This window comes from Castor canadensis, chromosome 9 (genome assembly GCF_047511655.1).
Source record: "Castor canadensis chromosome 9, mCasCan1.hap1v2, whole genome shotgun sequence".
In the NCBI taxonomy this organism is placed as follows: Eukaryota; Metazoa; Chordata; class Mammalia; order Rodentia; family Castoridae; genus Castor; species Castor canadensis.
Window position 1 is genome coordinate 80,595,382 of NC_133394.1, and position 23,990 is coordinate 80,619,371.

General features: G+C 39.5%; 1 protein-coding gene across 3 annotated transcripts in view; it reads left to right on the forward strand.

The window, feature by feature from the left end:
* The window catches only part of LOC109678797 (broad substrate specificity ATP-binding cassette transporter ABCG2-like), a 98,608-nt gene that overhangs the window by 26,707 nt on the left and 47,911 nt on the right, over positions 1-23,990 (forward strand). The window contains exon 1 of one of the 3 annotated variants that reach the window (XM_074041775.1): positions 21,797-21,942. The exons of 1 other annotated variant lie outside the window; for it this stretch is intronic. The gene's annotated coding sequence lies outside the window, so the exon portion shown is untranslated. Of the gene's footprint in view, positions 1-21,796; positions 21,943-22,703; positions 22,861-23,990 lie in introns of those variants that run through there. One more of the 3 variants, XM_074041774.1, reaches the window with a different exon arrangement.

Sequence of the window (23,990 nt, forward strand, 5' to 3'; positions counted from 1 at the left end):
AAACTCCAACTTTTATTTATTTATTTTTTTTGCTTATTTTGTCTTTAATTTTACCTTTCCCCCCTCATTTTCCAATATGGTACCTTAGATTATTAATTTTATATAGTCTTTCTTATTTTATGCCATAAATTTCCCTCTAAGGACTGCTTTTCCTGAATCCCATAAATTTTGGCAAGCTGTATTTTCATTTTCATTTAGGTTAAAAAGCTTTAAACTTTATTTTGAGATACCTTCTTTGGTCCATGTGTTATTTAGAAGTGTGTTGTTTAATCTCCAAATATTCGATCTACCTGTCTATCTGTTCAGCTTTTAAGGCAGTTTCTTCTCTATGTCCTTACTTCTCTGACAATTCTGAGGTGTGGATTTTTCAGTTTATGCAATTTTTAATGCAATTAGAATGCAATGGCAGTTCTCAAGCTCCTCTCATGCTGGATCAGCAGGTGGAAGTCTGCTTATATGATTTTAAAATGCAAGTTCTATCCTCAACAGCTGTAAAAGACATTTGTGTTTGATCTCTAAATTCAATGAATGATGACTTGCTCACTAAGCAGGAGTACGTGGTTCTTGATAAGCAATACTTAGGAAAGATCAATTTAGTTAAGACGTTGGGCCTCACCTATGTGAGTCCAGAATCTGGTCTTTTCAGTGTACATGTACTGATGAGGCTCACAGTTGGCAATTCATAATAATTAAACTCAGAAGAAATTAAAGTATGAATCAGAATGGTAATTTATTGGTTTTCTTATGGGACACTCCTTTCATTACTGAGATACTCACGTCTCTTACACAGGCACTTCACAAATCAAAGTAAAAGAAAGTCAATTGATTTGAGAGTTTTTTCATCCAAGTAATGAAAAATACTTGTGTGATCTGTCTCCACCCATGATGGAGAAAAATGTCTTTAGTACCTGGAAATTTCACTTTTTCTTGATCTATTGTTAAAAATGTTGAGACTCCCCAGTTATGGTAATTCTTCCAATTATGGTTGATTCTGCTGTGGTAGAAACTATGCTAGGCAGTTAATCCTTACAAAATCTTTGGAGATAAAGACTAATTACCTTCTGGTAGAATTAAAGGTTAAGCAATTTAGTCACAGTCACCCTCCAGTTTAGTAAAACCCAGAGGCAAATGAAGATCTCTCTGGGCTGATCACACACTGTCTGGATTCTGTTTACTAGTGTCTATAGAGACAGGACTGTGTCAACACATTCTTTATTCTGATATGTTATTAGAAAATAGTTATAAATTTTTCCATTTTAGCTTTGACAAGTTAATAAAGGTGACTGTGTTAAGTTTTCCATGAAATGTTATGATCTAGAACACTTTAAATATATAAAAGAAATATAGAGAATATTGTAATAAATGCTTATGTACATACATGAGGAATTTTTAAGCATTAGTACTGATCTATTCTTTACAAAGAGATTCCTTTAAAATCTAAATCAATCAGGTTATTTTTCTTTTCAGAATCCTCTGATGGCTTTCTACATCTAAACAAAAACTCAGCTATGTGGGTGGCAGGTACCCATAGTCCCAGCTACTTGGAGCCTGAGGTAGGAGGATCACTTGAATCCAGCTTGGGCAATATAGCAAGGCCCTGGCTCAAAAAAAAGAAAAATAATAATAAAATAAAATATTTCCATGTTCCTATGAACCACCAGGCCCTATAATACCTGGCTGTCTTTGTCCTCCATCTCTAACCATTAATCCCTCTGCCCATGCTCACCTTGGTATGTGTTCCAGATGTTAAGCACTTGCTATCCAGAGCCTATGTGCCTACGAGTCCCTCTGTCTAAACCACTCACATAACGACTGTTGAGCTATAAGACAGTGGTATGAACAACATAGACTTTATCTTTCAAGTTCAAAAAATCCAGAAGAAATAATTCCAAAGATAGTACAGTTGCCCCTCCATTTCCACAGGGTCTTCTTTCCTGGATTCAACCAACTGCCAAATAACCACTAGTCAGAAAATTTTGCATTGAACATGTACAGACTTTTTACTTTGTCATTATTCCCCAAACACTACAGTAGAACAACTATTTATATAGAATTTCCATGGTATGAAGGAGGACATGCACAGGTTTTATATAAATATCACACCATTTATGTAAGGGACATGAGGATTCATGAATTCTGGTATCATTGGGTGTCGTGGAACCAACCTCCATGGACACCAAGAGATGACTGTACAACTCCTCCACGGTTTCAAGAAACCCCGCTCCTATCTTGTTGCTCTGCCAGTCTTGTTGGCTTGCATTCTCAGAGTCATTTCACAATCCAAGATAGCTGTAGGGATTCTGGCCTTCATGGTTGGATTCCAGTCAAGAGGAAAGGGGAAGAGGCAAGAGTGTTCTAAGTTTCCATGAAATGTTAGTTGAAAGAAGAAATGGAGCATCTGACTTTCTAAAAAGTGTTTTTTGTAGTAAACCAAAACCATATGAAATAAAACCCTCCTACTACTTTCATGGCAGCCTTAACTCATTAATAAAATACTCTTTTCAACTGGAGTTGTTTCTAGTCAGCCCACTAGTAAAACATTCAGCTTGATCTTTTGTGCTACTTACGACCTGGGAGAATTCAAAGGCTTTTTGTTTTAGCAACAAAAATCTTTTCAAAAATTGAAAATAATCGCACAACTCCAATATATTAAAAAAACATGTTTATTGACATAGGCATTTTATATAACAAAATTTATAACATTAGGAAGTTATGCTCACCAAAAAGCATTGATGAGTATAAAAATGTTGTGAAAAGGATTTATGAATTATAGTTGTAGTAAGACTCTGAAATAGATTTATTTCTGCATTTGTTTTGGTGGTACAAAAAATTGTTTTGGAAAAAAAATTTGATTCATGGAGCAGCAGTCAGAAATGGTCTCAGGTTTCATAGGTTGTGGTGACACAGCAGGTAAATCAATAAGAAATGGTTTCACGTTTTTGTTTTGTTCATTTTATAATTCTTTGGTTAAACAGATGACCAGAGAAGGTTTATTCTGAAATACATGTAAAAATAACACAGATTAAAATGTAGGTTTCCAGTATATTAAACTTCACCATACACAGTAAATAACAGAGTGGAGTAGATGATTTGTACAATTTCCAATAGTTTCAAAAATAATCATATTTAAAAGGAATATATGTTGCTTATTGGATTTTTAAAAAGTGACTTTAGGGCCAGCTGAGTGGCTCAAGTGGTAGAGTGCCTACCTAGCAAGTGTGAGATCCGGAGTTCAATTCTCAGTACTGCCAAAAAAATAAAAGTGACTTTATTGAAATTAAAATGCCATGCATACCACCTTGTTTTCTCTTGGTGCTAGGGAATGAATCCAGGACCTCATGGATGGTAAGCCCTTACTGTAAGACGGAGCCATCCCTCCTCCAGCTATTTACCATCCCCCAGCCCCTTTTGGTAGTACTGGAGTGCTAGGCAGGTGCTCCACCAGTTAAGCCACACCACTGGTCCCTTGTGCTTTACTTATTTTTCAGATAGGGTCTCCCATTTTTGCCTGGGGCCAGCATTGTACTGTGACCCTTCTGCCTATGCATCCCAGTGGTTGGGATTACAGACTATAACACCATGCCTAGTTTATTTATTGAGATGGGGTATTAGTAACTTTTTGTCCAGGCTGGCCTCAAACTGATATCCTCCTGATCTCCACCTACCAAACAACTGGAATTACATATATATGCCACCATGTTTAGCTTATTTTACTTATTTTAAGGGCACAATCCAATGAATTTTACTAAACTTACAGGATTATATAATAATTACCTTGACAACTGGGATTTCTAGGAGTAAGTTTGCTGAATTGTATGTTAAAATTATATTTTGTTTTAAGAAACTGCCAAACTTCCCCCAAGCGATGGTATCATTTTCTAGCCCCACAAGCAATGTCTGACAGTTCCAGTTTCTCCTGTTTCTCTACATCTTCTCACTAATGCTTGCTCTGTTTGCATGTTTGACTGCAGCCACTTTAGTGAGTATGACTTGGAGGCTCCTTGTGGTTTCATTTTGCATTTCCCCAATGACAATTATGTTGAGCACTTATCAGCCATTCACGTGTCTTTGATGAAATGTCTATTTACATCTTTGCCATTTTAAAACTGTCATCTTAGTATTGGATTGTGAGTGCTCTTTATATATGCTAAATAAAAGTTGTTCTCCTATCCTGTACCTTAGGAATGGCAAAGGCAGGAAACCCATAGTTCAAACCCTGACACCACCACCAAAAAAGAAAAAACAGGCAAAGGCAATATTTACATTTTTAATTTATGCAATGAACCCAAAAGACATATGTTTTATATGTGGAGGGGCAGAAATTCGTGCTGCTGATAGAAGTTGCTTATCAGATATTTGATTTGCAAATATTTTCTCATTGTCTCTGATTTGTCTTTTCATTTTCTTAATGCTTAAAATATATTTTTAAATGACATTTACGTAAGAGATTTGTGGAAGCCTCTATATAGTGCCCTGGGATTCTCAGGCCACAGTTTGAAATCTACCATAAGTGAACGTTCATTGACTTTGGACAGCTGAATGGGAGTAACAAGATACCCTTCTGACTTTGTAAACCAACTCCTGACTGCTGGAGTGACTTGGTCACACTTCCTGCATGAGGGGTTTTGTGGCACATTGGCAGCACAGCTTGGAATTGAGGATAAACAGAGACATTTGATGAATTCAGTAGGCGAAATCGTGAAAGGTGACAAAACCAGTATGTTCTCACAATAGCAAGCATTTATCTGCTGGCTCAAGATAAATAGAATTAGGTATCAAAGAGGAGGAAGGAAGAACTTTGAACTCTGTAAAAATGAGACATTAAAAATAGAAATTCACTGCAAAGACACTTTGTTTTGATAAGAAAAAACAAACAAAAAGTCGTGCACTTAGAATTGCCCTATGTGCAGAGGCTAAAGGTGACTTTGCATTACCTGAAATCACCCCACGACTCCTTTGCATGTATACTTCATATAACTTTTGTGTACTTCTTTAAAATGAATTCATTTATTTAAAAATGAATTCATTGAGCACCTGTTATAAGACTTGACACTGGGCTTAGAAAGTAATTCATACTTTAATAAGGCAAACACACACATAGCAGTTATAAAATTATGGACTATAATATTTTATGTCAGTATTCTTGTAAGTATAAAAATAATGCCATGAAACCAAAAGTTGTTTCTTTGAAAAGATGAGCCAAATTGAGAAATTTTACTTTGATTGACTAAGGAAAGTTGAGAAAGGACTCCAATTACTAATATCAAATGAAAGTAGGGACAGTACTACCAAAATTATAGCCATAAGTGGATTATAAGATAATACTATGGACTGTTGCCTATCAGCAATTTAGATAACCTAGATAAAATAGACAAATTCCTAGAAAATGCAATCTAACAAAGCTGACTTACGAAGAAACAGAAAATCTAACTAAAAGCCAGGTGCCAGTGGCTGTAGCTATAATCTTAGCTATTGGGAGACTAAGATCAGGAGACTCACCAGGCAAGGGAAATAGTTTGAGAAACTCCATCTTAATAGCTGAATGCAGTGGCGTGTACCTGTCATCCTGCCTGTCATCCTAGCAAAGGCGGAAGCATAAAACAGGAGCATTGCAGTCCAGGCCAGTCTGGGCAAAAAGCAAGACCTTATCTCCAAAATAACCAGAGCAAAAAGGGCTGGAGCTGTGTCTCAAGCAGTAGAGTGCCTGCCTTCACAAATGTGGCCCTAAGTTCAAACCCAGTAGACAGAGAAAGAGAGAGAGAGAGAGAGAGAGAGAGGAGATTAAATCAGTAACCATAAATCTCCCAAAACAAACAAAAAAAGCATACAGCTAAAAGATTTCACAAATGAATTCTACCACATATTTAAAGAACTAACATCAACCTTTCTCAAACCATCCCAAAAATTGAAGAGGAGGGAATATGTCCTAATGTATTTTATGAGGTCAGCATCACCCTGACACTAAAGCCAGACAAAGGGTCTACAGGAAACGAAACTGCAGACCTTCATCCCTTACTAATATTGATGCAAAAACCCTCAATGAAATACTAACATGCTAATTCAGCAATATAGTGAAAGGATGTTCACCATGACCAAATAGGACTTAACTATGGAATGTGAGAATGATGTTTTTGTTTGTTTGGCAAAAATAAAATTCATTTGAATCTAAAGATCTTGAATAGCCAAAATAATCTTGAAAAGGATCAAAAGGGAGGTTTCCTACTTCTTTGTTTTGTTTTTGGCTTTTTGAGACTGGGTCTTACTTTATAGCCTAGGCTAGCCTTGAACTCATAATGATCCTCCTACCTCTACCTCCCATTGCTAAGGTGGCAAGCACATGTTACCACACCAGGCAGAGGTCTCATACTTCATGATTCCTGAAGCTCCCATGATCAAAACCATGTGGTACTGGCATAAAGACAAAAGATAGACAGCTAGTCAAATGAAACAGAATGGTGAGCCCAGAAAGAAACCTTTGTATGCATGGGCAATTGATTTTTAACAAGGGTGTCAAGGTCATTCAGTGGGAAAAAAAATATTTTCGACAAAAACTGGATAGTCAAAGCAAAAGAATGAATTTGGACCCTTACCTGATAATATATCTAAATACTGTACATAAATACATAAATGTCACACACACATTTATATAAACTCAAAATGGGTCAAAAACCCAAACATAAGTGCTTAACCTATAAAGGAGGACTAAGAAGAAAACAAAAGAGAATAGGATTATGACTTCAGATTTGGCAATGATTTCTTAAATATGACACTGTTGCTAATTTACAGGGTATTTTTTCACTCCTGGCCTATGACACTAAATGCCAACACAATCCCAAGCATTGTGATTAACAAAAGTGCTAGCCAGCATTTTCAAACACCCCCTGTGTGGAGCATGTACTGCCTTTAGTTACTGCAGAACTGGGGACTTTTTCTTTGTGTTATTCAGAGCATATTTTCAGAGAGAGGGCAGAAAACTATGAAGTGGGGTGACTTCTTCAAATGCTGTCCTTGCAACAAGCAGTTAAAGTGATGCATTACTGCTTTGGAATTTCACTTATATAAAAGTTTACTCTTTCTCATAGGAATAATGCATCTCATTTTAAACAAATATTTCAGAAATATTTTTGAAAGTGGATGATTAAAATAATAATTTGCATTTTGAGCACAACTTCTTGACAAAACCAAAACCAAAACCCAAGCCCTCCATGATTTACTATATTTGGAGTTTGCATGTACATGTGTTAAATAGTTTCTATTTTAAATGTATTGATTGGTTCCCTGATATGAAAGACAGAACAGCTCATATTTCTTTTCATCTCCTTTTACTCCCCTCCCAGTTTTTTTCTTACGTGCTTTTGTTTATAATATTTCTATTATGTTTTACAATCATAATTTCTCTAGTGGAAAATTATTTTTCTATATAAATATATTTAATGGACACTATCAATATTTTCACCTTTTTTTCTACAGTTCTTTATTTTTACCTCTTTAAATTAGTAGGCCCTAGGTTCAATCCTCAGTACTGTGAGGAAAAAGAAGGAGAAAGAGGAGAAGAAATTGTCTATTATTTAAGTGTGATATTAGCATTGGTGTTTTGTTTGAAAGACACAATCATGTCTTTTATAGATATATCTGAAATTATTTAAAAGTACTATTAGGCACCAGTGGCTCACACCTGTAATCCTAGCTACTCAGGAGAATCGTGGTTCAAGCCCTTTCTCAAAAAATACCCAACCAAAACAGGGCTGGTGGAGTGGCTTAAGTGCTAGAGCTCCTGCTTAGCAACTGTAAGGCCCTGAGTTAAACCACAGTACCACCAAAAATAAAATAAAATAAAAAAATAAAAGTACAATTAAGTTGCTGAAATTTGTTTCAAAATATATGTGGAAAAGGAGAAGGAAGGGGGTGCCAGTGAGACAAACATTGTCCACTAGTTGATGATTGGCACAAAGTGGTTCATCAAACTATTCCTGTACTATGTTTGGGAAATGGTTGAGAATTTCCATAGTAAGGAAAAATGAAAAAGATGACAGATGCATTTTAAGACTCCTGTTTTTACCAATATTGCATTTTTAAGAGAACCACAAAACTACTCCCTTATACAGTCATTAAAGTAGTTGATAATATTAAAGCTACTTTTGAATGATGGAGTTAATCTACTCAGATCAGCAGTGGAGAGGAGTTGAGACCAGGCAGATAAGTTAACCTGCCTACAGTCACCTTTCTAACCTGAACTTCAGTACACATAAGGGCCAGAAGACAAAGTTTATCTTTATGCATAATTCCTGAACCCAGGAGAGATACACCCTCAAAACAGACATTGGGCTGAACAGAAGTTTAAAAAAGGAAATAAGTGTCCCATGAGATTTTGTAGTTAGTGGCCAGAAGGCAAATGGTTTGGGACCCAAATTCACAGTCTGTACATGATCTAAAACCCACAATTCTGTAATTTAAAAACAGTCAGGCTAAGTAACAGCCCCAGGTATCTGAGATTCCCAGATAAGTGTACCCTCATTCCTACAGATAAGCATTCAGCAAAACACTCATAATAAAAAAATTATAAGAGAGCCAGCAAGACATAATAGAACTAAAACTACAATGACTTCAGATATCATAATTAAAAAAGAAAAATTAATTCTGTTTGAAAAGTTTTAAAACATGAAAAAGGCATTGAAAATAAGAGCAAGAAGAGACTACCAGGGCTAGAGGTGTAGCTCAAGCAGTAGAGCACCTAACTATCAAGCAAGTGTAAAGCCCTAAGTTCAAACCCCTGTACTGCCCCTCACCCAGCAAAAGATTACCAAATAGTTAGGCTAATTTGAAAATGAGGTAATGTTCCATTTAAAATAAAAACCCTGGCAATAGAAATAAAGTATTCAAATGGATAGAGGGTTAAGCAGAAGATTACAAGGTTAGTAGAGAAATAGTAACCTGGAAGATATATAAGGAGATTATCCAAGATTCAGCCACAGAAACAGAAAGCTGTAGAACGTGTGTAAGGAAACATAAGAGACATGGAGGATTACAAAGGAAGTCCATCAGATTGAAATGTGTCTTCCTGTTTCCTGTGACTGGGGCAGTTCATAGGTTATGCTTCTAGTCAGAATGTAGCAGCAATGTTTATTGTTTTTATTTTTCAGAGTTATCAGAGTTTATTTCCTTGTCAGTTTTACAGATGGCTGAGGTGGGGCAAGGGCAGAATGATAACCTGTGTCTCACACACTTTGATTGAGTCATCCTGACTAGTGAGAGTTAAATACTGCCTTGCAAGTAGCAAGTATTCAACAACTACTTCTTGTTATTCTTGACAATGGGTAAAACTTGAGATTACCTCATATTTTGTAAATATGTACATTATTATATTTTGTCTTTATTCAACCCTGCAGCATGGATATTATCATCTAACATGAGGTATGAAATGGAAGCACCCAATGTCAAATACAAAAATTGCAGAGATATGATGAAACTTGGATAAATCTAGACTGCCATTAGACTTTGTTACCCATAGAACAAGTAATGCATATTTCCTGGTCTAATATTAGTGAAAACAAGGAAAAGACTTAAGTGTGATGCTAAGTGAGACCATAAGCTTCAGCTTTGTTGATATCATCTATTGTAACATTAAACATGGTGAACAGATATGAAAAAGTTCTAAGTCATTGTATAATGAATCGCATGTCATTTAATCTCATTACACTTTAACTGTAGTTCTCTCACAAATAAATACTTATCTCTACAAGCAGTAAAAGATTCATATGAATCCAAAATGTGTCATAGGAAAGAGGTCAGTCTAAGATAGACTGACGAATGGTGGAGATACCATTGCTACAAAATGGCATATTCCAGTGAGGGTGAATGGGCTCCTGAATTACATAAGATAAAGTTACTTTTATTATTGAGTCCTCAAATATTTATCATATACTAACTGTATTCAAGGCACTGAGCTAGGTAATATATGGAAAATACAATGAAGTGTAAAACATGCTTTCTACCTTCAAAATTTTCACTTATAGTACTATAAGTAACATCAGCTGACATCAGCTCTAGTTATCTTCTTTGTCTCTCTGACCTAGAATGTTCTATTATTACTAATAATTTGTACTAAATTATTCCTTTGTACAATGTTTCTTTTAAGTCTCCTTCCTTGTTCTGGTTTCATTTGTAGTATTTTCATTTCCAGATTGCCCTTTGCCTTCCCACATCCCTCCCATCCATTTACTTTCCCAAAGCACAACTTTGACAATGTCAATTTCCTTCACTACCATAAGCGTTCAATATTTTCTCACTCTCAAGGTAAGACTAAAGTCTGGTTTGCCACTGAAACCTTCACAATTTTCTCTCACGTTTCCAAGTGTACATTACAGAGAATGTAATCTTTGAGATGCTTTATTTGGGGATAGGTTCCAGACCAAATGATGCATGCATTTTCTGCAATAGGACTTACTTTGTAACTTTGTTTTAATGTAGCATGTTCCCATCTTTGTTTATCTCCTATCACCTATTACAGTTTGGAAGCTAGAATAGTCTTTTCTTTACTTGTTTATTGATCATATATTATTTAGCATCTACAATATGCCAGGCACAGGTTCACAAATTAATACTACATAAGGCAGGTTGTGGAAAGTAATATGTAAGTGGAGAGAGGGTTAGGGAGTTGAAAATGATGTCACTCTCAAGTGATCAGCAAAGACCTTATCAGTTTTCACTTCATGTGTAATTACGTCACAACTCAAGAATGAGTACTATTCATTCATGAACAAAAAGAAAACAAAACAAAAATCCCAACACAGTTGTGAGCTCCACATTAGAAACCTTAAAAAGAGTAACAAAAGCTATTTATAGAGTTGTGTGTGGTGATCTATGCCTGCAATCCCAGCATTCAGGAGACTGAGGCAGGAGGATGAGTTTGAAGCCAGCCTGGGCTACATAGCCAGACTCTGTCTCAAATACAAAGCAAAAAAACTACAGCAAGCAAACAAAAGGTATTTACAAAATAACTGCTCAGGAAAATACCACTGTGAAAAAGTGTGCATAATATATTATCATTTTAACCACTTACAAATATACAACTTGGTGCCATTAAATATATTTACAACATTTTGTAACCGTCACCAGTGTCTATGCTCCAAACTTTTCCATCATCTCCAACAATCCAGGGTGTGTGTGTGTGTGTGTGTGGTACTGGGGATTGAAATGAGGGTCTTCATGTTGCTAGGAAGCTCTGTGCTATTTGAGCCATGTCCAAGTCCTTTGCTTTTAGTTGTTTTTCAGATAGGGTCTCTTGCTTTTGCCTGGACTGATGTCAGACTGTGATCCCCCACCAATGCCTCCCAAGTATCTGGGATTACAGGTGTGCCCCACTTTACCCAGCAATACAAGAAAATTTAAACTTCTGTCACACTAACTTCTGATGTTTTTCCTTTAGTCTCTTCTGCTCTATCACCCTCATCCCCAGATATATTTAGTCATACCTTCCATAGAGCTCTTGTGGTACTTCTCATACCATCTTCATTATGGTTTATCCATTCATATTTCTGTCTTCCTTTTTCTATGTGTTGTTTCTTCTCCTCAGTGTCAAATGTGAAATCCCCAGAAAAATTCTGGTTAATGCAAGGTAAGATTATATCTGCCAGAGGGAGAAGCAGATCATGGCTTTCTCATTCTCTCTCTTCTATAACCATCTTAGACATTTTTCTGTTTTCTTTGTGCTTTTTCAAGCACAATCAGGGGAGATAAGATGATGTCACACTTTGGGGTCTCATCTGTGTTATTGTAATGGTTGGTGGGGTTAGTTGACCATTAGAACTCTTTCCTAACCAAAGTGTATCACAAAACTGGAAATAACCCAAAAACCTATCAATAGTAGATATATAAATGACATTGTGTTTATACAATGGAAACCCACACAGAAGTTCAGAATATGTCCTTACTACATGCAAAATATGTGGATGCAGCTAAAGAAAATTGAACAAAATGATTCAGGCTCAAAAGAGTTAACTATTTCATATACACACAGTTTGAAACAGACATAATTAATCCATAGTGATAGAAGTCAGAATGGTGCTAACTTTTCAGAATAATGACTCTGAGGGAGTGTGAGGGGGCTTTTGGGGTGTTACTTACATGCTTTTTAAACACTGGAGGTCAGACATACAGATGTGTTCACTTTGTAAATATGCATCAAGCTGGCTGTTTAGATTCTGTGTGTTTCTCTCTCTCTTTTTTTTTTTTTAGGGTTGGGGATTAAACCTAGAGCCTCATGCATGCTAACCACAGAAGAAGTCACTGAGCTACACACATAGCCTTGTACTTTTTTGTACTGTATCTTATACCTCAAGACAAAAGGTTTCTTAAACAAAAGAACTTTATGAGTATTGCAATGTGTTTTGTGAACTCTCAACATTTAACCTTTCAACCCATTATTCAGGGACAAATGATACTTTACTGTCTTATCTGACTCTGCAGGTCAATTATTGATGCCTAATCAGATATTTTGGCTTTACTTCCTGTGAACTTTATAACCAAATGAATGAATTGCTTTCTTTCTTTATTTAATGGTACTGGGATTTGAATTCAGGGCCTACACCTTGAATCACTTCACCAGCTCTTCTTTTGTGATGTATTTTTTTGAGATAGGATCTTGTGAACTATTTGCCCAGTCTGGCTTCCAATCGTGATCTTCCTGATCTCTACCTCCTGAGTAGTGAGGATTACAGGCGTGAGCCACTGGCCTCACCTGCTTCTTTTTATTTTTGGCAGCACTGGGTTTTGAACTCAGGGTTTCACTCTTTCTAGGTAGGTACTCTACACTTGAGCTATACCTCCAGGCTTTTTACTCTGGTTATTTTGGAGATAGGGGTCTCACTTTTTGCCCAGGATGGCCTGGACTGTGATCCTCCTATTTTTACATTTCCTTCCCACTGTTGCTGGAATGACAGGCCTGGGCCACCATGACCAGCTTTTTCCATGGAGATGCGGTCTCACAAACTTGTTTGCCCAGGCTGGCCTGGAACCATGATTCTCTAATCTCAGCCTCTGAAGTAGCTAGGATTATAGGCATGAGCCACTGGTGCCAAGCAATGACTTACTTCTTATTTGGTCTTTTGTCTGCTGTATAAAGCAATGGTCCTGCTCCAGCATCTGGGTTATTGACATCCCTACCTGCTACACACACACACACACACACACACACACACACACACACACACACACACACACGTTGTCCCTCTCTATTATATATCCACCTTCTGTTTACTTTCATATCTGGAAAATACTTTGACACCTGGTTATTTCTAGCATTTCTCTTCTCTCCAAGGTACTAACTATTTTGGCAACTTTTGTGTTTATTTTGAGGCTCAACCCATCACCCTGGCTTCTGTGTACTTTGATCAGCTCAACTTCACCTTCAGTGTGGACATGATTCTAAACATCTCTCTTTCCTGATTGGTCTTTGAGCACATGATAAAAGCGAGATCACACAAGGGAGGTGTGAGGATAGGTAAGACACCTAAAAAACTGGACAGCATTTGTTGCCCTCAACACAGAGAAACTAAAGCAGATACCTTAAAAGCAACTGAGGCCAATAGGAGAAGGGGACCAGGAACTAGAGAAAAGGTTAGATCAAGAAGAATTAACTTAGAAGGTAACATATATGCACAGGAAATTAATGTGAGTCAACTCCCTGTATAGCTATCCTTATCTCAACTAGCAAAAACCCTTGGTCCTTCCTATTATGGCTTATACTCTCTCTTCAACAAAATTAGAGATAAGGGCAAAATAGTTTCTGCCGGGTATTGAGGGGGTGGGGGGGAGAGGGAGGGGGAGGAGTGGGTGGTAAGGGAGGGAGTGGGGGCAAGGGGGATAAATGACCCAAGCATTGTATGCACAAATGAATAATAAAAAAATAAAAATTAAGAAAAATTAAAAAATAAATCTCCCTTTCCCAGCCCTGAGATTCCAGTTCATCTTCTGGTCATTTCATCAAATACTGATCTAGGGACTGATTTGAGGAACATTTTTTTTTTTTTTTTTTGAGATGAAGTCTTGTCCAGATTGGCCTTGAGCTCTTAGGCTCAAGTGATTCTCCTGCCTCAACTGGGACTATAGACATGTGCCACTATGTCTGGCTTGATTTGAGGAATTTTAAAGTTGTAATGAAAGCCTCAAATCAGTTGACTCTAAAATTGTGAACCTATAAATGCAGGCCTGATTTAGTCACACAGACCATTTAAAAGACAGGAGGGAGAATCAGAGAGATTCCAAGAACTCAACCTGTTTTGAAGATGGAAGAGGTCACATGGAGAGAAATGTAGTCCTCATGGAGGACATGAGAGGACCCCAGTTGTCAGTCAGCAGGGACACAGGCACCCCAGTCCTAACATCAAAAACTGGATTCTACCCACACCCAGATTCTGCTTGGAATCAGATTACTCAGCTAAGAGCCTTAGCTAAGAGTCAGCTGGCTGTCACTTTGATTTGGCCTTATCATATCCTGAGTAGAGCCCAATCTTACCTGCAGTCCTGATCTCCAGACCTGAGAGATAATGAGTGTTTTTCAAGCAACTTAGTGGTTATCTGATCTGTTATTTGGCAACAGAAGACAAATATCCTTCCCTTCATATCCCTAACCCCAGTCTCATATTCAAACAATGGGAACCTTTCAAAACCAAAAATGCCTGTATTAAATGCAACAATCTTGCCCAGTTACCTCATCCTCCTATCTCAGCTCCTCAGGCTCCAAGAGACCCCTCACGCCCCCTTTCTATCTGCCTGTTCCTGGTTTTGCTTTTGTAGGATGATAAATTGTTTTCCTTCTATTCCCTTGCTCCATTCTTCTGTTGTCTTACTCACCCCTAGAGGTTATTCTATTCTCTACCTTCACATCTATATGAATGAAAACACCCTGTTCATTTTAGCTTTCATGTCACTATGCATATAGAATCCAATTTTAGGGACCCCTGGAGTGGCTGTAAAATCTTACCATGGACCTTATTTGTGTTGAGAGAAAAATCTTCTCTTCTGCCAACTTAAGGCTCAGTGGTTTGGGGACCTACAAATTAAGCTGCAATAGACATACCAATAGAAGAGCAAACAAGGTTTATCTGTGCACACTCACATGCGTGCAGATAAAGCTTTCCCTTCCCAATTTGGCAAGGGAAAGGGTGGGGTGGAGAAAATGCTTTTGTGGGAAACAAATGGGACTTTATAGAAACAATGGAAGGTGCCACAGTCTGTGATAATGTCTGGTCAAGCGTTTCTCATCCAGGTAGAATTGGTCAGTCTCCTTTCCTGGCAAGGAAGCTCTCCTGAGAGAGGCTATGACAGTTTCACTCCCAGGTGCTCTGCCTTTCGTCACATAAGGAAAGCTCCAAAATATGTATTTTTTTTCCTCTGCTGTATCATACATGTCCTTAGCTAAAATAATCTTCCAACTAACTCAGTGGGTCCCATTTGGTCTCCATATTTACATCCTCTTCCATATCTTTAGGGTCTTGTGGTAGACAGAAAAATGGCCTCCCCAAGATGTCCTTATCTTAATCCCCAGAATGGGTTTAAAGTCCATGTCAAAGGAGAATTAAGGGTACAAGTGAAATTAAGGTTGCTAATCAGATGACTTTAAGAAGTGTCATTAGGGCCAGGCATGGGCACGCCTGCAATCCCAGGATTTGAGAGGCTAAGTCAAGAGAATCACAAGTTTGAGGCTAACCTGGGCTTCATCGGGAGACCCTCTCTTAAAAAAAAAAAAGTCATCATCACTAGAAGTAGAAGGGAGTAGAGCAAAAAATTGTCAGAAGCAAAGGGCTAGAAGTGTGGCTCAAATGGTAGAGCATCTGCCTAGAAAGTGCAAGGCCCTGAGCTCAAACCCCAGTAGTAACTGGAGGAGGGGGAGTTGGCAAGGCATAGACTGCATACACTAGCCAAGGAATGCAGGGGCCTCTATAAGCTTGCAAAGATTCTGGAAAGGAACAGGCATGTAGAATCTTTATTCTAGCCCCGTAACTACTAGTCCGTGTCAGACTTCTGACCTAAAGTTGTTTTAAGTCACCAAGTGGGTGGTAATTTGTTACAGCAAGAAAGAGAAAACTAATATAGGTCAATTCCAAGGGTCATTCTTTTCTCTAATCTGCTGTTTTGCCACTCAAACCTCTGCATTGGGATGCAACTAGGTCTCTCCTCTCCTCTCACAACAGAACAATGAGCACTGACTTCTGTGAGCTCAGAAGGTGTGGGTGTTTCAGTCAGTTCTGCAACAGACATCAACTGGATGTCCCCTCATCCAGTTCAACACTGATCCTACAGTCTGAGGTGTGGCCTCTAAGACCATCCCATTTCAGACACAATAGCAAGGTCAGGCCTCCAGAACTGGCTAAAAATCGGAGTTCCTATAACTTCTTACCCCAGCTTCCATTACTTTGCTACAGTGACTCACAGAACTCAGGACATATGTGTTCTAAAGGAAACAAATAAGCAGCAGAGGAAAAAAATTCCTAGAGTGGGATCTGTGAATCTGAGGCTCTGAGGCACAAGAGCTTCTGTTCCTGTAGAGTTGGTGTGTACCACCTTCCCGCCACATTCACCATCCTGCAGGCTTCTGCAAGTTCAACTGTCCAGCTCCTTGCATCCATCCTTTTGGGATTTTTATGGAGACTTCATTGCATAGGCAATGAAGTGTGATTGGACAAAAAGGGGAATGACCCAAAGCTGGGTATAGTGGGGAAACCCAAAAGGCTCATCTGCTTAGATTCTTCAGCAAACCTTTGTCAAAGGCATGGGACAATACCACTTCTGAAATGTGTATTGTAGGGCTGGGGATGCAGCTGGGGATGGGAATTTCCCTAGCCTGACCATGGCCCTGGATTTGAGTTCTAGTACACAAATAAAAAGCAAAAAAACACAAATAAAGCTATCAACTCCCTACCCTTTTCTAGAGCCTAAAGCAGTCTGGCAAAGACGGGTGCTTGGTATATAACTAAGGAGATGTGCATTTTATTGCCTACTGTCAGACAAGGTGGGTCAGAAAATTTAAGATTAGGATTTCTATAACCTGTCCTGAGGAAGAGAAATTAGCAGGTGAAAGGAGAACAGAAGATCATACACACACAAAGAGAGAGAGAGAGAGAGAGAGAGAGAGAGAGAGAGAGAGAGAGAGAGAGAGACTGCTGTCTGAGGCCTAAAGTACCAACAATATTCTATCATGTAGTTCAAGAGCCAAATTGTGGATGAAGAAACAAAACACACACACACACACACACACACATACACACACACACCACGTATTGTATCATATCATATCAAAACACCCATAATTTCAAAAGATCATATTTCAGAGAGAAAGTTTAGTTATGGGCCAGACATTTATTTCATTTTTTCTTTTCCCTAATTAAAATACCTCCGTGAAGATACCTTCTGACTCCCTTCTCTTTTGCCACAATTTAAGCTTCCATGCTGTGTGCCTGTAATGCCAGCTGCTCAGGAGGCTGAGGCAAGAGGATTATGAATTCATGGCCAGCTGGACATAAAAAAGTATTTCCTTTTCTGGGGTTTGGGATGTAGCTCAATGGTAAAGCACTTGTCAAATGTATTTGAGGCCCTGGGTTTGATCCCCAGCACTGTGCACACATGCATGCACACACACCCACACCATGCAGTTTCCCTTCCTAATTCTGATTCCTTTGGATTCCATTCTGCGTTCTATGTGTGTTAGTACCTTTCCATTAGTGTGACAACATATCTAGGATAAACAATTAAGTAGGAAGAAAAGTTTATTTTGGTCTTATGGTTTAGTTCATGATTACTCAACCCTGGTGCCTATGGCTTGGGATGAGGCCATACATCATGGCAGAAGGGGCTGTTTACCTCATGGTGGCTGGGAGACAGGAAGGGGCCACACCCCTGATGACATAGCTTCCAGTAGGTTCCACTTGAAGTTTCCCCCAAGTCCTGACAGCACCAAGCTGAGGACTAAGCCACAAGTCAGATCCAAACTCCAACACTGAGAGACCTAATTCAGCCTTCTTGCTTGCCCTTTTGGTAGGCACACATGTTCTGACTGATCTAATTCAACCAAAAAATATCTTCTTTGAATCCCAGGATAGCTCCTGCTGTACTTTTTCCTCTTATCTTCCTTTAATAGCGAAACTTTTGGGAGGAGTCATTAGAACTCTGTTTCCATTCCTTAACTCACATCACTGCTCAAACCATTATGGAGAACTTCTACCAAGTTAAGCAGAGGTCCCTGTACCTGTGAACAGAGCCATGGGAGAGGTACAGTACATGAAGTCTCCTCCACTGTTTCACCTTCTTTAACTTGGAGCAGCAGTGCAGATAATTGTACTTGGGCCGAATACAAACGTTAATCCAAAACACCTCACACCTGTGATGGGTGAGCCCTGTCTGAATCCTGGACTTGCCACTTGGAAGTACGTTCGCCAGTGATGTGAACACCAAGGAATAGGATGGGCCCTTCTCAGCTCTTTACAACTGGTGTCCGGCATTCAGAACAAGTCCAGTCTTGGGCCTTGTAAATAATGGGCAATTATACTTTTTGTGTAACTTAAAAGAGACAAGAGATGGAAGGCAAAGGACTATGGCCAAGAGGCTGTGAGCCTCCTAACTTGACCTTGGGCAAATTGGTCTCCTTTGTACTGTGAAACTCATCTGTAAAATGAGGGCCTTGGAAGTTTCCTCCTTCCCTAAAATCCTATGATTTAAAATGCCCAAACACTAAAAAACTGTTATCAGGGCATGTGTCAAGAAATTTTGCTTTTCCTTTTCATTCTGGGGTTCAAACCCAAGACCATGCTAGCCAAGTTCTCTACACCAAGCTACACTCCCAGTCTGTGTTGGGGAAAAAAACTGATGAAACCTTCAGCTTGCTAAAGTATTAGGGTGAGGCTGATAATTAGCTGCCAAATAAACTGATCTATCAGGATAAAAAATCATAGGCTAAAATATTTTTTTAAATTAGACTAAAAATCAAGCAGAAACTTCTTTGTTCTATTTTATTTTAGTGATGTTAGCTATATCTTGAATGAGGATATGACTAAGCATTGTTGTATCTCTTTTTTCTTTTTTTTTCCTTTGTAGTCCTGGGATTGGACCCAGGGCCTTGTACACACTAGGTAAGAACTCTGCCACTGAAGTACAACCCAAGCCTTGTGCGTCTCTTTATATGTACATTTTATCAATTTATTTTATTCTTTAACAATATTCTTTTCTTGTTACCAAAGTCTATGTCTATATTAAATCAAATGTAAAAAATTACACTAAAATAGAAGGAAAAAAGACATTCATATTACTATCCGGAACAAAGTAATATTTTCTATACTGAATCTAGCTATTTTTTACTTTTTGTATAGGTTTTGGTTTTATTTATTTATTTATTGTGGTGCCGAAACTGGAATTTTGGAGCCAAGGCCCAAACTCCTGGGATTCCACATGCCAGGTCCATCTGCTTGCTCCTATACACAAATAAAAAAGCACGGTGTGGGCAGAGGAAAGAGGTTTATTACAGGGCTCAGGACATGCAGTGTGAAGAGGCAGAGTAAACACTCAGCCCACCTTTCAGCCATCTTCATAGAACAAACATGAGCTATAGGTTTGAGAAAAGAACTGGGGGCATGTGATAAAGGGTATGCATAGTTAAACAGTCTAAGTCACAGATGTCAGCTCATCTTGATGACCATGATCTCAGTCCTAAGAAATTGTTATCACTGTCATAACTTAAAGGGAGTGATATGGTTCCCATGAGATGATTACCCCTGTTCTAGGATGCAGCCTCAACATTTTAACTAATTGTCCTCATTTGGAGGAGTGGTCTGTCCCGCAAGGCTCCACTGTTCCTTAGGCAAACTCAGTACCTTGTCATAAAGATGTTATCGATCATTCCTGTTCTTCCTTTATTAACAAGAGAATGTTACTTGATTGGTGCTGTAGGAAAGAATGAAGGGGCAAAGGACAACTGGTACAAAAGGGAGACAAGAGATGTCAAGTCTTTCTCTTGTTTTTAGTTAATTTTTGGGCCCGTGTAAGGAGGCAGTGCTTTTCAGCAAAAGCAGTTTAAGCACCTCTTACAGTGCTGGGGATTGAACCCAGAGCCTAAGAACTGTACCACTGAGCCACAGTCCCAGCCTCCCAGCTTGCTTCACTTGCATAATACCAGAATACTATATTCGACTTAATATCATATTTATTGAAATGTGCTGTATCTCAATTTCATGTGTTTCTCAGTTTTTGTTAAGTTTCCTCTTGGATGTGCTTTCAGAGCTTGCTGGTATCAATAAAATTTTATTCTTGATGGAAGTATTATGTATTCATGTATGAAAGTGGAGCAATAAGACTTGTTGAAATGGTTCTAAGGAAGGGGGGATAAAGGAGAAAGATGGAGAGGGTGAATCTATCTAAGATACACTGTAAGTACTTTTGTAAATGTCACCGTGTACCCCCAGAACAAATATAACATGCTAATAAATAAAAATAAATCAAGTAATTAGAAATTTTTACTCTTCGGAGGGTATTTGTCAATTTTTACAGTCCTTAAGAACCAGCTGTCATATAAGGAAAGGGTGCAGCAGGGCGGGTATGGTGGGAATATTATGTACTTACAGGTGAAAATAGAACAATGGCACCTGTTGAACCCATTCTAAGAGGGGGATGAAGGAGAATGATGGAGTGAATTTAACTAAGATATATTAAAAGCACTTTTGTAAATGTCAAAATGTACCTCCAGTACAACAATATGATAAAAAAAATTTTAAAAAAGAACCAGTTCTGAACGATTTATCCTAGTTTGGGCTTAAAATGAAATATGAAAAATATGTATTTGTGTGTGGGTCTTTAGCAGAGTATCTTTCAAAAAAAATAAATGTTTAAAATTTCTAGAGCTGGGTGTTCGGCACAGTAGACTGCTTGCCTAGCATGTACCACACCCTGGGATGAGGTTTGATTCTCCAACATGGCCAAAAACAAAAAACAAAAAAAATCACGCATTTACCATGCACACACATTTCTAAACAGAGTGGGACAACTTATCACAATAACTGCTATGTCCATAGCACAGCCACCCACAGACACAGCACTGATTTCTGCCCCATAATCACAACTGAAAAATATACAACTTGTTTCTGAACCAAAACCACAATTTCTGCAGCTTTAATCATTTGGCTCTTAATAAAGCCCTGGTAGAACTTGTGTGTGTGTGTGTGTCCTCTTAAAATCAAAAAATTTTAAATTTCCTAAGACACTAAATCATGAATCTGGTATGTACCTGCTGAGCACAAAGCAACTCAGTTAATCTAAAAAAAAAAAAAAATCCCATCACCTGTCTTATTAAGGCCTAAAATTTGCCAAGTAGTTTGGAAAACCCCTGCTTCGGTATTGACGGGGGCGGGGTTGGGGGGCCTGGGTGGGTGGGGGGCTGTGAGGAGCCTTGGCTGGTGCTTCTCTCAGGATAACGTGGATGGAGGATAACCCTCCCTAGAGCTGAATTTGGTGTCAGCCAGTTTACAAGGCCCATTTTGCATCTGTTTTTCTGAGACATTCCGCCACCCCTGTTCAATCCTTCTGCACATCTGTATAACAGAAGTTCCTAGCTACTGGCAGGTGATCCATAGGTTCTGCCAGCTGCCTGATGGAGGAAGTCCAGCCAGTGGAGGCTGAGCCAGCTGGAGCTATAGAGCTCCACCCTACCTAAAACAAATAAACAAAAACAAAAAAAGCTCAGAAATCAGCTCTTGTAGGAGGCCCATTCTTCCCAGCTCCAGGCCCCTGCCACCTCCTTAATTCCTAGGAACGCCACGCAAAGCCGATACAGTCACAATCACCACCATTCCTTGCACAGGTTGCACAGGTACCTAGGTGTCCTCCAAGCTCACGGGGGCAAAGGACGGGAGACCCAGCTGGATCTTGAACTGGAGCTCGCGGATGCGGCTGTACTTGTCGCAGGTGGGTCATCCGTTTGTCCAGGTAGCCACCCCTTTTCCTGCGGGCACTCTCCAAGCATTCCCACAGCCCCAGAATGTTGCACGAAAGTTCTTATTCCAGCAGTGTGAATATTTAAACTTTTCATGGTAATACTTTCATTCCAATCCCCAGCCCCAGACTCGGTTCCTAATTTTAATTAGGCCATTTAATTTCTCCTCTGCTCATTGCCCAGAAACTGTCTTATTGCTCTCGGGTTGGGCAACGTGTGACACGAGAGACCTAAGAGTCAGAGTCCCGGGCGACCAAGGGGGTCGGGTCAGCCGCCGGACCCAGGCCGTCCAGCCAAGAGCTAATCGCCTCGGTCCATTTGGCAAAGGGCCGGGAGGCAGGACTTTTCAGTTTGTACTTGCGTGCTCCGCGACAGTCTTTCCGTGACCCGGACCGCAGGCCCCGGGCGCTTATCGCCGCCTGCCAGATGGCGCCCCGCCCTCCGCCCCTGCCGGACCCCGGGGACCCGCTTCTAGCTAGCGGGCCGCTGAGCGAGGGTCCTGAGGCCGGGTCAGCGCCATCCGCGCTGAGTGACTGCGCGGGTCCCCAGCTCGCTCCCCGCAGCCCGCTCCGGGTAACGAAGCTGAGCCTCCCCGGTCCCGCCGTCCACGGTGCGCGGCTGCGCGCGGTGTCCCCGGGCCGCGTAGACCGAGTCCCCAGCGCACAGGGCAGAGCGCGCCCCGCAGCGGAGACCGGAGCCACGGACTTTCAATTTCAGTAGCACAGCACTGATGCTCTACGTCACTGAGCGGAGGCGACTGTCTAAGGGGCGTGATTGCAAGGTCCCTGACTCATGTCATCCTGTGTCAGTGACAGTCACTGCCCTGCCTCTGAGCACACGCGTCCTGAGTTCCCAGTCCGACTTACCTGGAGCGCGATTCATTAAACCTAGTGAGTAAACTGCGCTGAGTGTGGCGGGAGAGGGCGGTGGGTGTCGTGTGTGCATTTTGTGAGAAAATAGCACGCAGCTGAAAGGAGGGGACTGGAAGATCCCCCCATCCCCCAGTTTCATCTGAGAGTGAGTGCAAAATACAAATGCACGGCTCAGAGTGGCTTTTCAGAACATGATGTGGTGTCAGAGACACAGACGTGGTACTGTGTTGTGAGCTGCCTGGTAAGGGACACCCTGCTTTCCTCCAATCCTGAGATGTTGGGTGAATAAAACTTACTGAGCATGGGAGTTTTTACAGGGCGGGGAGAAATTTGTTGATATCAATATTTTAAGGGGATCAACTTACACATATTCTTTTTCTTATTCCCAGGATCTAATGCTTGTCCACAATTTTAGGTGTTTTGCTAAAAAGTTATTGAGCTCCTTTTGGTAATTTTTCTGTGGATACTTGAATTTTACTTTTTACTTTTAATTTTATTTTTAAAGAAATCCGGTCTTTATATGTTGCCCAGATAAGCTGGAATCTCTTGAGCTCAGGTGATCCTCCTGCCTCAGCCTTGTCAGTAGCCAGAACCGCGCGAGGGGTGGGGGAAGCGAAGTGTACACCATCACATCAGGCTGTTGATTTTTAATAATTAACTTAAAATTAACTAGCTTATTTATTGTAGTGCTTATTTAAAATAGTATGGAAAAAGTTTGAACAATACAAAATAATATAACACAAAGCAAATTAGATTGTAAACCTGTCAGTTACAAGTATATACTTTAATGTTGGCCTCACTTATTTATTTTTTTGCTTAATTTTAGAAATGTAAAAACTCATGCTTCTTTCAGAAAAACATAGATTCATAGACTAAATGTGTCTTGGGCAGGAGTTTCCTTAGGAATCACATTTCCCTTTATCAAGAAATATTAAAATACATATACAAAATTTATTTCGTTTTACATGAAAATTCTATAGCATTTATAGTTATTAAGCATTTGGAGTGATTGGAAGTATGATAAATGGACAATAAAGTCCACCTAGAGTGGCAAGTTGCCATGAGGGAGGATGTAGAATTGACATAAGCAGCCTGAAGGGCCCTGCTCTTAGTGAAGCTGCATGTTGGGTGCCTTAATATAAACCTTA